This window comes from Acomys minous (assembly GCF_964271855.1).
Source record: "Acomys minous genome assembly, chromosome: 19".
NCBI classification, from domain to species: domain Eukaryota; kingdom Metazoa; phylum Chordata; class Mammalia; order Rodentia; family Muridae; genus Acomys; species Acomys minous.
The window spans coordinates 16,057,934-16,075,224 of NC_140499.1; the positions used below are offsets into that span (position 1 = coordinate 16,057,934).

Here is a 17,291-nt window from a genome sequence, read left to right on the forward strand (position 1 = left end):
GCTCCATGATAGGATCCAGTGGGACAGTTGTGGCCAGGTGAGTAATTAAACAGGTCCCCTTCCTGTGCTTAAAAACACTTGTGGCCATTCTCCGCAGACGCGTGCAAACCCCTGGCTTCAAGACTGCCAGTCTGAGCAGTGCAGAAGAGGACGTATGTAGGGCAGCACTTCCTTGCTATTATGTCTGACCTTCCTAGGTTACTCCTTTATCCTGTAACTCTAACTTGAGGACAAAGTAAAGCAAAGGGACAAACAGGACAGAAATGGAGACGATTTTTTTTTTTTACTTTTCCATGTATTTACATGGCATAATTTATCTTAAAGATGTAGGAGACACCATGCAGGATCTCAGTGGTTCCTTTAATGACAATTAAGAGGATAGCAATTGAGATGTAATCTGAATAAATTAATAAAAAAGTTAAAGGCACAGGGGCTGGGGAGATGGCTGGGTGATAAGAGCACATGCTGCTCTTGAAGAGGACTTCAATTCAGTTCCCAGTGTCTTCACTGGGCCACTAACAACCATCTGAAAATCCATATCCAGGAGACCTGATGTTCTCTTCTGACACCCAAGGGCACTTGCACATAGAGACACACAGAGACACACACACACACACAACACACACACACACACACACACACACACACACAAGGAAAATGAATCTCAAAGGTTAAGGCCATACATGCACACAACATACAAAGGTGCACCTTAAGTGTTAATGCTTCTTCTATGGGATTATAAGGCCTTAAGGAGTTAAGGATTGAAGAACAAGAGAAGACTGTAGAATACAGAAAATTATGCACCCACTGTGTGAGAGTGAAATATTTTCAAGGATATTCAGTCTTTGAATCCCTGCGCTGATCAGTTTACTTTCCACACATGTACACCTTTGTTTTATACTACTTTTAAAAAATGTGACTTTGCTGGCCTCTACATATCTTTTAAAATGCACTGAGTTCGAGCCACTTAGAGTTCTCAGCAGGTAAAAAAGCACCAGCTGGCCACCAAGCACACTCTGAGTTTAAGCCCTGGCACCAGACTCTCAAAGGAGGGAGCTGAAGTAGTCTCTGGACACCTCCAGCATGCCACTGTGTCCGCACACAGCAAATAAATAAGTAAACGAATAAACAAATAGATAAACAAGCTTTGTGAGATATAAAAGGCATCAAATAGTTTCTTAGGAGAGACTTAGATGCTAGGATGAAAATTCTCTGTGTGGCTTTCATGGACACTCGTGGGTCTGTAAATGCCTTTCAAAGAAGGTTCGATGCCTGCCCGTGATGGAATTCAGGGAACTCCAAGTGACATCTCTGAAGGCTCGTGGGAAGCTTGCACCTGCAGTACCCCCAGCATGTGTGGGGTCTGGGGACATCCAAGGACAGGCACAAGTAGCTAGTTGAGTAAACACTGCAGTCCCCATGGAAACTTGTGTTCCTTAAGCTTTGGCTCCAACTCCATCTGAGTTTCCACTGCATTTATGAGTGTGGGGGGGGGGGGGCGGGGCATTAGTAAGGATTTTACCAGAAACCAGAAAGGGGACAGGTTAGAGATTTTGGATTTGCCTACAAGACAGGAGAATAGTCTAAGTTATAACTGTGAAGTAGAGGTTTTGAGTCTTAGCTCAACTATTTATTTTGGAGAAGTTGTGTCTGGTGGACTCTTGACACCAGGAAAAGTCAGCATTTCTGCCAAGCCTGGGAGCAATGAAAGCCTCAGAATCCAAGTCAAACAAGCAAGTCTTATAGAAGACATATCAGCCATGTCTCTTAACAACAACAAAGCCCATCATTTTAGTAGGGCGTTTTGTTTGCTTTATAAAGATCCTCCACCACCACCCCCCAACAGAAGCTTACAGTTCCAACATCCCAAAGGGAGAGAAGCTTCATACACACACAAATGGAAGAAGATGGCAGGCTCCCAAGCCATAAATGGCTCCAATTTTCATGCAAAGTCAGATTAGTGAATCACAGGTGGATTTTAACCAAAAATGCATTGAAGGGCCTCTGCCACCAATAATATCCCATTCAAAATAATCAGCTCATCCTTGGCTAGAAACATTGTGCAAACCGTAGCCAAACACATTAAAACTCAGACAGCTCTGGAGATAACTCAGCAACAAGCCAATATCTGGAGGTGAATTGACTGGGGAGGAATAATAAAAGTGGGCTGTGAATAGCAACAGTGGGCCGAGGATTTATGGATTGAGACAGTTGAAAAGAAAAACAAGGGAGTTTAGTTGGAATAACTTCTTGGGAAAACTTATGAGAAAACTTTATTCATAAATTTAGATCTGCATTCAGGAATCCATTTCCTATAAATGCAGATTACAAAACTGAGTTAAGCACAGGGAGAAAAAACCCTACCAGTACCTTTGGGAATTAAAAATCTCAAGACAGTAAGTGTGGCCAAGAATTACAGGATCTGACTAGAGGGAATCTGAGTCTAATGCATCACTCTATGAAGACACGGTCAGAGTCTGTGCATTCTGTGTCCCAGAGTCTCAGATCACCACTGTCACCATCTTTACCAGCATCAGAAGCAGAAGCAGTAGGAACAACATCATCATTACCTGCCACTCATGTCATCATTTCTATCATCATCACCACCACCATTATCTATCTCCATCACCACCACCATGATCTCATCACTATCACCAACATCTTCATCACCACTACCATCTCCATCACTACCACCATCTCCATCACCACCGCCATCTCCATCACTACCATCATCTCCATCACCACCATCTCCATCACCACCAACTCCATCACCACCAACTCCATCACCACCAACTCCATCACCACCAACATCTCCATCACCACCACCATTATCTCCATCACTATCACCATCTCCATCACCACCATCTCCATCACCACCACCATTATCTCATCACTACCACTATCATCTCCATCACTACCACCATTATCTCCATCACTACCACCATCTCCATCACTACCACCATCTCCATCACCACCACCATCTCCATCACCACCACCATCTCTATCACCACCACCATTATCTCATCACTACCACTATCATCTCCATCACTACCACCATTATCTCCATCATTACCACTAACATCTCCATCACCACCATCATTGGTAGCACCAGATACTCTTCTACTATTGCATGTGTGGACCGTGGATTACAATGATGCCTTAGAAACCTAAATCGAAGCCAAATATACAAAACTGTGATTGCCTCTGTCCTCTTTACCACTCACCACGCTCAACAATACCACCCTGTGGATCCATCAAAAGATTAGTTACTCATTATACCAGTACCCTCGTGGCTAAGTCATCTCCGGAAATAAAACACTGTCATACGCACACCCAAGGGTATGTGCTATTAACCTCCCAGGTGCCTCTCAAGTTGACAGTAAGGTTAACCATCGCATCCACCACTTCCCACATGTTCTTCACAACAGTCCTGAATCTGTGCAGTTGTCCCATGTGGAGCTCAACATCCATTATCAGGCAATCTGCCTCATCTCCAGTTTCTTTTCTGAAAGTTTCCTATACCTTCTTGCTTCAGGCTCCTCCTCTTTTCTGTCTCTAGCTTTGATGCTAAATGCCCACTGGCCTTACAAACTCATCCTTCTTGCTGTGATCTGTTCATCTCCAAGATATTTCTGTTTTCTCTCTGTTGTCAGTCTTGAATCTGTCATCTTCTTGGCTGTATCACTCACTGAAGAGTTGGTCTATGTGCAAATAATCCCTGATGTGCACGAATCAGATGATCCTCCCCTCCCCCAGCCTCTGTTACCTGAACCCTTTCCCTGCACCTCGTCCTACACTGTACCTCAGATCCTGGGATTTGTCATTAAGATACCCAAAGCTCCTCCACTGTCTCCATTTCCCACCGCACTCTGACCGTACCACCCGCACTGCCACAATGGCTCCCTGGAGTAGCATAATTGTAGCTACGGTTCCATTTTCCCAGAACTTCCCATCTGCCACTTGGCCCTTCTGTTCCACATGCCTCAAACCTGCCCAGCTCAAATCCCCATTCATCATAGCTGTTCTCTAAATAATACAGCTCCTCTCGTGTCTCACTTCTCTTCCTTATATTCACTTGACAAAACTAATTTCACTGTACCATGCGTTCTGTGTGCAATTGGGTCCAGAGGAAAACGTCATTGCTTGTGTAATAGTAAAGTAGTCCCAAGAACAGCAAGTGGCTTTACCTGCCCTGTGTGACACAAACAATAAAGTGTGGGGCGATGGGGGAAGAAACAGATTAGTTCTAAATAGTGACAGAAGGTCATGCATGAACATGAGTGTTCTTCCTAAGCAACTACTATTGTTTTTATAGATTGGTTTTCCTTTTAGGCATTTTTTAAAGGATAAAATTTAGCATTCATTCAAAAGTTTTTTGAGAATTTGGTTTAAAATACTGCCTTATCATAGGTAATGGGATAAACTGGTAAACATTGCAGTGGGGTGGGGTTGGTGCTGACGTCATGCCTTTTATTTCAACATCATCCTTTTGGACAGAGTCTTTGTGGCCTTATAAAGCAATAATTGGATATGTTTAAAGGCAAGCTGTATTAGAGTTGGCTTTTAACTTCTTTGTGAAATAGGATCTTACTATGAAGTCCTGGGTGGCCTGGAACTTGCTATATAGGTCAAGCTGGCTTTGAACTCACAGAGATGCACCTGAAGGTGTTCACCACAGGCCTGGTCTGGATTGTAGCTTTAAATTCTGAGAACATGGTCATATCTTGTAGAGCAGAATTCTTAGATTACTTGTCAATCTCTCCACCCATGGCCTAAATCCACCTTTCTTCTTTGACTATTCTCTTTATTACTCATACTTTTTGGTCCACAAGCTCACGAGAAGCTGTTCTGGGAGCTAGGGATCAGATTGAACACATGCAGATAATGCTATTGATTACCTTGTCCAGCCTTTTTTAATGGGTCATTTGATGTATTGCCACCTATAAAACAAACGATATTCAAAATGATGTATCACTAGCTACCAAAACACCTCATCAACGAAAATGAACAGAAACAATTCACCCGTCTCCCGATTCACTTAAATGGCAGAGTCTCAGCTAGTTTTGAGGTTTTTCATCCTTTGCTTTGGTGACAGAATCACTAGAAAGTGGCCCGTGGCTGATGGCCACAGCCTAGTACTTTATATACTCACGACCTGCGTTGCTTGAGCTTGCAAAGCCACCCAGACTTCTGCACGTGGCAGAGCTGAGCCTGCAGCTCAAGGCTTATGCACGGGAGGAGCGAGTGTGTACACAATTGACTAGAATGCACTTGTCTGTAAACTTCTGGAGTCACCATTCTTCCCACACGCCTTCCTAGTGACTCAGTGAGATACGCTAATTATGTAGATGATAAATGCTGAGCTTTTGTTTACTCCACCACCGTGAAGTGATTTAAGACTGTGATTTTCTATAACCATGTTATACGCTCAGAGAATAAGGCAGTCAGCTGACGAAGGCACACATTGGCTCCTATAAAAATCTCAGGATCTTATTTCTCAGTAATTTTTCCATGAGAAACTGTAACATATGCACTACAGAATGGTAAGAAATATTCGTTCTACCTCTCATTTCCAGTTGATCAAATATCCTCTATTACCAGAGAAAATACTTGACTAACTATTAATTGTATTGGATATGATACCATGTTTCATAAAACTAGGCATACAGGTGCGTGTCTACAATCCCAGAACTCGTGAGATGGAGGCAGGAGGATCAGACATTTAAGGTCATCTGCACCTACACTTTGACTTAGAGGCCTGAGCTAAAGGGGACCCTGTTTAAAATGGAAAGAAAAGGAAGTTAAAACAAACAAACAAAAAAGTGACCACAACACAACGAGCCAGAGCAGTAAGCTGCAGAGCAGTAAGCAGTCACCTTAATGGACGGTTATCCTGGGGATCACTTTTAATCCTATCCAGAAGGGGCCGAAGCGGCCCATGCTTTCCCTTTCCGGTTTGTACTAAACCTTCTTGTTTCTCTGGTGACCTCATCATGTCTGAATAACCCCATTCTTGTGTGCAGCGTCAGTATCTTAGAAAAGCACCATTTTTAGAGTCTCCTGGCTTTGATGGCAAAACCACTCTACTAACATGCGACTGACTGTCATCCTGTCTTGGCTTCTTAAACCCTGCGACTTTACTGTAGACGTAGTTTGCAAAGCATCTTTCTTTAGCTAGCTCCCTCATGGGGCCTAAGTGATGGGAGAGGGGAAAGTTTTTAATCTGGAGTTCAGCTATGGGAGAGAGCAAAGTAAACTTGTTTTGTTAGTGGATATTCTCAAGAGCTACACAGATACGCATGAACATCAGAGTACAGTGGTACATACCAGCCTGAGGTGGCAAAATAAAGAGGATTGCACACAATGGGGGGGCATCTTCCCTCAATTTAAATAAAGACAGCCATTGATTGATCTCTGCCTCAATTTAACAACCTTTCTCCACTGAGTCAACAACCATGAAAAAGCAATATGTATTACATCTAATATCAGAAAACGATGGCTTAATTTTCCCTAAGCATCACCTGTGGGTAGGAAACAGAATATTAGCCCATTATGCTATACATATTTTTACACATTTCCTTCAAAATGATCTTCAAAACCACATGTGAAAATATGCGTTTTCTGCCAGAAGTGACTTAAGTATAGGATAAATTTAAAAAGTGGTTAATAAAAGTGATAACAGGGTCTTTACAATATTCCCTCAGGCTGAGTAAGTGAGAATGAAGTAGGATAAATATTTCCCCACATACTTATTTAATTCACAAGGGCTGTGGAGGAATGTGAAGTCTTGATGAAAATTCTAGTTTTCTTCCTTTCTACTGAATCTCTCCTTTCTTTGCTTCTTCCAGTAAATTACATTTCTATATTAGAAACTAGATTTCTACAAAGTCTGCTGAAGTGTGTCTTTTCTCATCGATTTAACCAAAAAGTTTCAAATCATTATTTATGGAGACAAAACAAATAAGGTTGCTCAAAGAAAAACAGAAGCAGCTGCACACTGAAACAAAAAAGAAATCTATTTTTAAGAAATAATTAAAAATAGGCCTGGAGAGATGGTTTATGGGTATCTTAGGGTTCCTACATCTGTGATGACCAAAAGGAAGTTGAGGAGGAAAGGTTTAGGGAAGCCAGGACAGGAACTCAAACAGAGCAGGAACCTGGAGGCAGAGGTCATGGAGGATGCTGCTTACTGACCTGTTCCTCATGGCTTGCTCAGCCTGCTTTCTTATGGACCCCAGGACCACCAGCCCAGGCATGGCACCACTCATAGTGGGTTGGGTTCTCTCCCACTAATCACTAATTAAGAAAATGGTTTATAGTCAAGTCATATGGAGGAAATTTCCTTAACTGAGGTTCTTCCTTTCAGATAACAGTAGCTTGTGTCAGGTTGTCATGAAACTAGCCAGTGCAATGGACTCCTTTTCAATTTGACACACAAACATGTCATTGTTGAGCCATAACCTTTCCTTCCTTCCTTCCTTTCTTTCTTTTTTTTTTTCTTTCTTTCTTTTTTTTTTTTTTTTTGGTGTGTGTTTTTGTTTTTGTTTTTTTCCAAGACAGGGTTTCTCTGTGTAGCCTTGGCTGTCCTGGACTCGCTTTGTAGATCAGGCTAGCCTCAAACTCATAACAATCCACCTGCCTCTGCCTCCCAAGTGTGGGATTACATAACCTTTCCTTTCTTGTTCTTGTCCAAGATCACACACTAATACCAACATTATAATATAAATATCGAATCTTAATAGTCCCACAGTCTTTAAGGTTCAAACACATAAAAATTCAGTCTCTTTAAAATCCAAAGACAGTTCTTAACTGAGGGATCCTGTAGTATCAAAAATTAATGAAATACTTTCTTACTTCAAGAAGGAGGAACCAGGGCACAGTCAAAATCAAATCAAATCAAAACAAAACTCCAAAAATATAAATAACTCAATGTCCAGTCTCTGAGATTTACTCACCATCTTTTGGGATCCCCATGGGGCTTGGGTCACTTTTCCAGCTCCGCCCTCTGCAGTAAACATAGCGTGTCTTAGGCTTCTGCTGGCTCCACTCCACAGCTGCTGCTGTTCTTGCTGGTCATGCCATGGTACCGGCATCCCCAAAGTGCTGGGTTTCTTGCTGCAACTGAGCTGCATTTTTACTAACAGCCTCTTCTGGGCTCTTCCAGCCCTGCCACACAGTGGCAAGCCTCAGTTGCTCTCCATGACCCCTTCGTGCCTTCAAAACCAGTACCACTTGAGTGGCTCTTACAGTACTAAATAAATCCGCCAATGGCAGCACAGCCGTGGCCACTTCTGGAATGCAGCGTCCATGTGCTATCCTCGAGGAAACATGTCCCAGGAGACCTCACCTCAGTGATGCTCATCTCTTAATCGCATCTGATTCCTCAGTTCCAGCTGACAGAACTACAGATTCTTAACTCAAATGGTCCAATAGAGTCTTTAAACCTTCTTCTGAAGTTTCACAAGCCAGGCTTCCCTCGTCTACACTGCTCTCAACAGTCTTTTCCTCCCAGTTCCTTCACAACAACCCACAGAGCTCTCAACACTCAATGGCACTTTTCAGCCCAAGGTGTCAAAGTCCTTCCACAGCCCTCCCCAAAACACCGTCAGGTCCGCCACATCCTGATACCAACTTGTCTAAGTTAGGGTTTTTAAACACCATGTCCAAAAACATCTTGGGGAGGTAAGGGTTTATTTCGCTCCCAGTTCATTATAACAGTTCCTCCCCAAAAGCATTGAGAGCAGGCACTCAAGCAGGGCAGGAGCCTGAAGGCAGTGATTGATACCGAGGCTGTGGGAGGATGCTGCTTACTGGCTTGCTCCTCATGGCTTGCTCAGCCTGATTTCTTATAGAACCCAGGACCACCATCCCAGGCATGGCACCACCTATAACAGTCTGGGCTCGCTCCCATTAATCACCAATTAAGAAAATGCCTTGTAGCCAAGTATTATGGAGGAAATTTTCTCAGTGAGGCTCCTTTCTTTCAGATAACTCTAGCCAGTGTTAGGTTGACTTAAGACTAGCCAGCACAGTGGGTAAAAGTCCTGACTTCACAAGCATTAGGATGGAGCCTGAGATACAGTGGCTGTGGGGACGAGTGTGGGTACAGGAGATTCACCGGGGCTTGCTGGTCATATGCCCACCTCTAGGTTCAGTGAGGCAGAGAGTGATAGAACAGGACACCTGATGTTCTCCTCTGGCCTCTATGCACACCTGCAAACACACCCATACACACGCATGAGCACACAGCACATGTACACCACACTCACCACTAGCTCCCCCACAAGCCAGGCATGGTGGTACATATCTGAAATGTCAGTCCTCCGGAGTTTGAAGACTGTGAGTTCAAAGCCAGTCTGCCTTATATTATAGATCCTTTAGGAGGCAGGCTCTCATGTAGCCTCACACTCTCTATGAAACTGAGGATGACCTTGAACTTCTAGTTCTCCTTGCTACAACTACTGAGTGCTGGCAGTACACATGAGTACCACCGTACCTGGTTTTATGCGGTGCTGGGGATGCAATCCAACAGATGAATCCCAGTCCCTCACCTAGTTTTTTTTTTAATTTAAAATAAATATATTATAAACAATGAATGATTTTTGTCAGGCAATATTTTATTATTATAATTTATTCAGACTACATCCCAATTGTTATCCCCTCACTTGTATCTTTCCATTCCCACCCTCCCTCTCTCTTCCCCCCATTCCCCTCCCCTAGACTCTGACAGAAGGGGACCTCCTCCCCCACCATATGACCACAGGCTACCAGGTCTCCTTCAGATAGCCTGCTTCTGTGTGCTGCCAGGCCTCCCCACCAAGGGGAAGTGATCAAATGGAGAGCACCACAGTTCATGTCAGAGGCAGTCCCTACTCTCCCCACAACCGTAGAGAGTGAGCTGTTCATTGGCTAGATCTGAACAGGGGGTCTAAGTTTACTGCACCCATTGTCCTTGGATGGTACAACAGTTTGTGCAAACCACGCTGGGTCCAGATCCACCATCTTTGATGGTCTCCTGTGGGGCTCCTGAACCCTCTGGATCCTTCTGGCTCCCCATTCTTCCGTACCATCTTTGTTGGCCTAATATCCACTTATAAGTGAGTATAGACCATGTGTGTCTTTCTGGGTCTGGGTTACCTCACTCAGGATGATCATTTCTAGTTCTGTCTATTTACCTGCAAATTTCAAGATTTCCTTATTTTAACAGCTGAGTACTATTCCATTGTGTAAATGCACCACTGTTTCTTTATTCGTTCTTCAGTTGAGGGACACCTAGATTGTTTCGAGATTCTGGTTATTACGAATAAGGCTGCTGTGAACATAGTTGAGCAAATGTTGTTGTACGGTGGAGCATCTTTCGAGTATATGACCAGGAGTGGTATAGGTGGGTCTTGAGGTTAGCACTATTGATTTCCAAAGTGGTTATATAAGTTTGCACTTTCAGCAGCAATGGAAGAGTATTCCCCTTTCTCCACATCCCTGCCAACATGTGTTGTCTCTTGAGTTTTTGATCTCAGCCATTCTGACTGCTGAGCATGGGGGCACGTAATCCCAGCACTCCCGAGGCAGAGGCAGGAGAATTGCAAGTTTGGGGCTAGCTTGATCTGAAAGCCAATAAATCAATAATAAATAAATCAATAGTAAACAAACAAGCATGTACTTTCTACTGCTGAATATACCATTCATGGTGACGTTCTGTTCTGCAATAGCAGTCACAGTCTGGACGGCTGAAGGGACACCTGAGTCTGCTGCATCTCTGTTCTTCAGCATCCTTCTCCTGCTACCTCCCTGCTCTGCGTCTGCTCACCTTCTCCCCGTCCTGCTGCCCGCGCGTTCTGCGATGTAGTCTTCATGTGCACATTCCCCTTTGCCTGAGGAGTGAATTTCCTCATCTCCTCCTCTGTCTGGGGGAAACTTTGATCTGTTCTTAAGCCATTTTAAAGGCCCAACTTTGAGAATCTCACCCCAGCACTGCCCTGCACCTCTCCTTGGGTGAAATTAACCATTCTTTTCTGTTGGCAGTGGCAATGTCACTCCTGACAATAAAAGTGGAGGTCTGGGGTTACTTGGGTAGAGACCAGCCTGACTGTTTGGAACTACAGGACCATATCGCGTCTAAGCCACGCTCCTTTAGTGACTAGTGTGTCTGCGCAGAAAATCTTCTAAGAGTGGATTGAATTCTGGAGTCGTGACTGTCGTGCTGGCTGTCCAACCCAGCGCCTCCTCTTAGGTGCTCATTTCCTGGGCAGAAATTTTTCTTTTTTTCCCCCAAGACAGGGTTTCTCTGTGTAGCTCTGGCTGTCCTGGAACTCAACTTTGTAGACCAGGCTGGCCTCAAAGTCACAAAGATCTGCCTCTGCCTCTAGAGTGCTGGGATTAAAGGCATGAGCCACCATGCCCGGGCGAGGAATTCTTGACTAGATTTGAGAGCTTTGTGCCTTATTCTAATAGAGTTGTTTTCTCCATCACATGCCTCAGCCATGGAATTTAAACTCTTAAAAAAATAAAATATCCATCACAAACAATATTATGGTAAGAGTAACAGTAAAGAAGCCGATAATATTTTTTTTCTTGTCTTGTCTTTTCTTTCCTTTCCTTTTTTTCTGAGAAAGGGTTTCTCTGTGTAGGCCTGGCTGGCCTGGACTCGCTTTGTACCAGGCTGGCCTCGAACTCACAGAGATCTGCCTGCCTTTCCTTCTCTGAGTGCTGGGATTACAGGCGTGCACCACTGCACCTGGCTTCCCTTCCTTCCTTCCTTCCTTCCTTTCTTTATTTCCTTGTTCTTATATATATATTGTAGTTTTAAAAAGTATAATATAATTACATAATTTCCCCTCTTCCCTTTCTTCCTTCCAATCTCTTCCATGTACCCTTCCTTGTACATTCTGTCCCTCTCAAATTCATGGCCTCTTTTTCAATAATAATAATAATAATAATAATTTATCTCAGTCTGTATAATGTCACCCATATGTATATGCTTGCAGGGCTGACCACTCGGTATTGGATAATGAATTGGGGTGGGGGGAAGTCTTCTCTGGGAATGAAAGTTTCACTTGCTCTCAGCATCCGTGGTTGCCCATAGCTATTTTTCTGAAGTTGAGGCCTCGTGAAATGTCCCTTTTCACGTTAGCATGTCACTTGGCGTCATCACGGTTCAGGTCTTCTTTAGGTAGCCATGTTGATGGAACGTCATGGGCATAGCTTCTTTGACATTCTCAGCAAGCTTCCTGTTCCTTTAGCACTTAGATTTTTCCTCTCTCTTGCAAAAAGATCCCTGAGCCTCAGGTGCAGGGATCGTGTTGTGTATGGGGCTGCTGGGAGTGGGCACCTCATGGGCTCTTGTTCTCTGTGTTTTGGTGGGTTGTGGGTTCTGAAATAGTCCCCATCTGTGGCAAAGAGAAGTTTGTTTGACGAGGGCTGAGAAGTACACTTATCTGAGAGTGTGAGGACAAACATTGTTAGAGACTGTGCTGGTTTTTAAGGTGTTGGTTGTAGGGTCTCCTCCAAGATCCAGGACTCCACTGGCCCTGGGTAGTTGGCTAGGTTTCCAGTACCAGGCATAGTTTCCTTCTTTCTGAGCCTTAAGTCCAATTGGAGAGATGCTGGTTATAAGTAAGGCAAAAGTGGCACTACTGCCCCTTTGTGGCTATGTGCCATGCTGGGGGTGCCGCGTTCATTGGTATCATTGCTTGATAGGTCTGTTACTTGCTTCCCTGACTTGGAAGCTTGCATGGCGCCTTAGAGTGCCCTGAAAGTTATTCCTTATGGAGGAGATCCGGGCCAGTTCCCAGCCCAGGTGCCTCTGGGTCCTGTGTCTGACGTTCACAGTGTTTTCAGCAATAGCAGTTACACCCTTAGTCTCACCAACATGGCTGCCTAACCGTGAGCACAACAAGGACAACGGTAGATGTGCTAAAGTGGGTGGAGGAAAGACCACAAGGCCTCAACCCTATTAAACAAACAAACAAACAAACAAACAAACAAACCAAACCAAAATCTAACCAACCTACACCACCAACAAAAACCAAACCAAAACAAAAGCACAAAAGCAAAGCAAAACGAAAAACTACAGGCAATTGAGGAATGCTGAGAGCAAGAGAAATAGTCTCCCCTAAGGAAGAGTGCAACAATTGGTTGTGGACTACCTAATGACAACGATTAATAAGGAGGAAGGCCATACATTTGAAAGAGCTTGAAGGATGTGAAGGGAGGAGAGAGAGGAAATGATGTAACAACATCACAATCTCAAAAGAAATAGTTTTAACAGTGACATGACTTATTTCAGACAACGTATTTGTTTTTAGTTTTTTTCAAGCTAGCCTTTTAAATGTGTACAGCTGTTTCTCCAGCACGTATGTGTGCCACACTTCTGCAGTTTCTATGAAGGCTGAAGGCTGCTCAGGATTCCCTGGAGCTGGAGTTACGGAAGGTTATAAGTCACCATGTGGGTGCTGGAAATTGAACCCAGGTTCTTTGGAAGGGCAGCACGTGCACTTGCCCTCTGAGCCAGCTTTCTAGCCTGTACACCATTTTTAACAACACCAAAGCATCTCAAGGGAAAGTGGAGGCTTCCTTCTCACTTTTTTCCCCACACTCTCTCTCCTTCCTCACCGCACCACGCCTGAGGTTCAGTACATTAAAACCCAGAGGGCACTGACACAGATGGAGACGCATCGTCATTTCATTCAACAGGGAGAAGGAAGTCAGGCCACAGGAACCTTCCTGCTTCCTGTCACTGAGTTCATTTGATGTCACCAGTAGCAAAGCAAGGAAGCCCACCCCAAGTTGGACCCCATGCATCCAGATGTTCACAGAGCACCAGTGGTGCTTTCACTTCTCCATGGAGTAGAGCATAATGGGACGTGTTTGTGCAGTTTACAAGAATTAGGAAATAATGAGAAACTGAGAGCTATTCCAATGACCCAGACCACATATCACATCGCATATCATACTTAACTGTATACAGAAGTTTTCTGTCAAGTTGCAATGGTTTTACTGATTTTTAGGGATGGAAATGAATAATATTAGTGCTTAAAAAGCATACAGAGGTCTGGCTTTAAAAACAACAACAACAACAACAATAACAAAACCTCTGTCTCCCTAATTGCTACTTAAGTGACATTTAGTTTCCTGTAAAATTTAGGAACGAAACTCAGAAAGGCTGTCCTTTTATTTATAAGAGCCAGCGAAAGACGATACTAAAACTTATGGTTCAACTTACAAATGAGTGAGGCCAAAACATTTTTTTTCCCATTTAATCTCTATGTGAAGGATTTGCTCCCTAATTATAGCATAGGATCTTGGAAGGAGCAAGATGGGGCGTTGGCAGAATCCAGGGCAAACACTTCACTCCCTAAGTGAGGAAAGTCAGGCCCCAGAGAGGTGGGACTTTTGCTATTCCTCAGTGAATGGGAGGCGGCAGTCCACCTTGGGCAACAGTTAGTTCCTCTCTGGTTTCCCTCAACCAGGCCTGGCTGGCTGTCATTCTCTTCAAGGATAATGTTTCCAGGGTCTTGACACAGAGAACTGACTTAGCTGAGGGGCGGTCTATGGCTGTTCTTTGCCCTAGGATAAAACCCACTTCCTCAGCATCACCTAAATATGAAATAGCACAAAGGGGCTTAGAGAGAGGTGCAGGAATCCTTCAAGACTCAGTCCTGGGGACCTCCTCTTCGGTCTGTTACTTTGCTGGATTTTCTTTCCCAAGCAAAGCCAGACTGCACCTGCAAGTCACGCCACCTAGGTTTGCCTGTTGTTTTTCTAGGCAGGGTCTCACTGTGTAACTCAGGCTTGTCTCAGAACCACACTCTCCTGCTTCGGGCACCTGAGTGCTGGACTATGGGAGTGCACCACCATGCCCAGCCCCACCTTTACTTTTATGCTCCCCCTAGCGTCCTGGTGCACCAGGGTAGGCACTGTGCAGAAGTGGGTCATTAACTTAGCCAATAATAACGAAGCAGATAACTCTACTCAAGCTAACAGGTCATTGAATCCAAAAAGGACCATGCATCATTTATCTTAGTAACTGGGCAACCAACATGATACTTCATAGTAATTTTTCTTATTTTCAGCTTTCCAATCATAGAAGGACATATGTCCTCAACAGCGCATGGATCACATATGTCTGTGAGCTTTCTCAAGTGAGGCTCAGGCAGTGAGCAGTGTGGATCAGGGAACAGAGCACTACCCCAGAGTCCCTGTCTATGCCGTTCCAGTCCTTACTCCTATTTTTAATACAATAGAGTGCTTTTGACCTTTATATAAATGGAATCACGCAGTACATGTCCCCCTTTGTGTCGGCGGCTTTTGCTGAGTATTGTGTGTGAGCTTTGAGAGCTTTGCACAAAATGAGCAACGCAGCAGCGGTATCTGAGATTGTAATCAACGTATATGAGATGCTTCCAAATCATCGGTTCAGAGAGACAGCAGCGAGCGCAAGGCACGAGGGAACTTCTTCTCCAGTGGGCATGGTGACTGCCTCTCACTCCTACCAGGCCTGCTTTGTTTAGGCACTCCCCCCTCCCCCATAGTCCCCAGAAACTGTGACAGTTTCTGAAGAGCTGGAGGATATAAAGTTTGAGCCTCGAGTGAGATTTGGACAGGGCAGCAGAGGAAGGAGTGGATGTCTGGAGAGCACCACTGGGCCCACAGCAACCCAAGGGCAGGTTACAAGGGAGTGGGGTTTGGGGTGAAGCCTGAGCTGGACCAGTAAGTCAGAGACTTTGCTTTTTGTTCCCCAGGGAAGAGAAGATCCAGCAACATGGGTGGCCCTGAGCACCTCCTCAGAGGACAGGTATGGCACAGGACAGCAGGTGACTGGATTTTGATGGTGGATACAGGGTGACAGCACAGGGACAAGCAGACCAAAAGCATTTGCTTAAAACAGAGTGACAGTGAGAATTATGAGACGATGGGAGGAAGGGGGCATGAGGTACGTTCATGCTCACTCTCGATCTCTTCCTTCCTCCATCCTTCCTTCCCTCCCTCTTCCTGGAGATGAGTAATGGCTTTGCCCACTGGGATTGAGGAGGCGTGCTCGGAGCACTGGAGTTTCCTCCGTGAGAACTCCCCTGGTGGAAGAGCCATTCTGCATCAAGTCAGTAGGATCTGAAAGCATCTCAGGTAGGTTTGGAGGGAAAATAGCTCCCTGTGCTGCCTAAGAGGGAAGTTGGACAGAGCAGGTCGTTTTGTAGGGAGACTCCAGAGGTTGGCAGCTGGCTTGACCTGTGTCAGGGACTTACCAGATGTGAAGGGCAGGGTAGCTGAAAGTATGGAGGCTGGAGGGCCGAGGAGGGCAAAGGGCACTGGGACAGGTGGGATCATTTTGACTCTGCCACAGGATGCTTGCAGGCCAGAGCGAAGGGGGGAAGTTGTTTGGATAGGTTGTACCTAGACAGGTGAGCATCGCGGGTGCCTGTTAGCCTGTAGGATGCAGAGAAAGGAAAGGATTTGAAGCACGCCAATGAGATGGCGGACACAGCCCCAAGATGGCTAAAATTAGCATCAGCTAGAACGGGCAAAGACAAGAGGTGGGGAGAGGGAGCCAGAGGCCAAGGCAAGCAGTGGGGATGGATGCAGGCTGTGCACAGCCTGGAGAGACAGAAGTCCTGGAGCCTAGGCTGAGGCCGACTTGATACGAGGCTGGATGCCAGTCCGGTGTGATTAACATCAATGTCACAAAGTCTAGTCCTAGAGCCCAGATAATTTTCACATCCTGTTACATTTTCTACACCATCATCTTGGTAGTGAAATGATTTCCCGGGTGCATGCTATTTTGAGGTTATATGTCTAGCCAAACGAAGCAAGCAACAAAAAGGTATTATACATAAAGAAAAGAGGCGGGGAGGTGGGATTACCTGAGACAGACTCCTTTCTCTCTTGGGGTTAACAGAGGACAGCTTGGGGAGGGGGCACGCTGCACATCCTGGAGTTGTGATGCAAAGCACAATGCGAGTGGACCTTGTCCCCCCCTCCCCCTCCCCCCGCCGGCCCCCAGCTCATTATCAGAGCTGCCAGGACTGGGTTAAAGCCAAGCAGCTGAAGCCGGTTTCCAGGATTTGGCTTATCAATCAGAGGGCATTCATTTTCCAACCTAAGCAACAGAAGTGAGCTAGGAACCTCCTCCTGCCACATAATTGTCTTTATTATTCAAGAAAAAAGTGTTGCAAATGTGTCCTTTATTCCAGATTTTCTAAATCTTCTTGAGAATACAAGTAATTATAGCTTTGAAAGTAGTTTTGTGGTTTTTGAGACAGGGTCTCACTAGGTAACCATGGCTGTCCTTGAACTCA

The 17,291-nt window shown here is 44.9% G+C and overlaps 1 protein-coding gene across 1 annotated transcript in view; it reads right to left on the reverse strand.

The window, feature by feature from the left end:
* TRPC3 (transient receptor potential cation channel subfamily C member 3) overlaps positions 1 to 7,973 on the reverse strand; it is an 81,306-nt gene extending 73,333 nt beyond the window's left edge. Inside the window, exon 1 of the mRNA XM_084768635.1 lies at positions 7,956 to 7,973. The gene's annotated coding sequence lies outside the window, so the exon portion shown is untranslated. The remainder of the gene's footprint in view (positions 1 to 7,955) is intronic.
* Between the last annotated feature and the right edge of the window lie 9,318 nt (positions 7,974 to 17,291).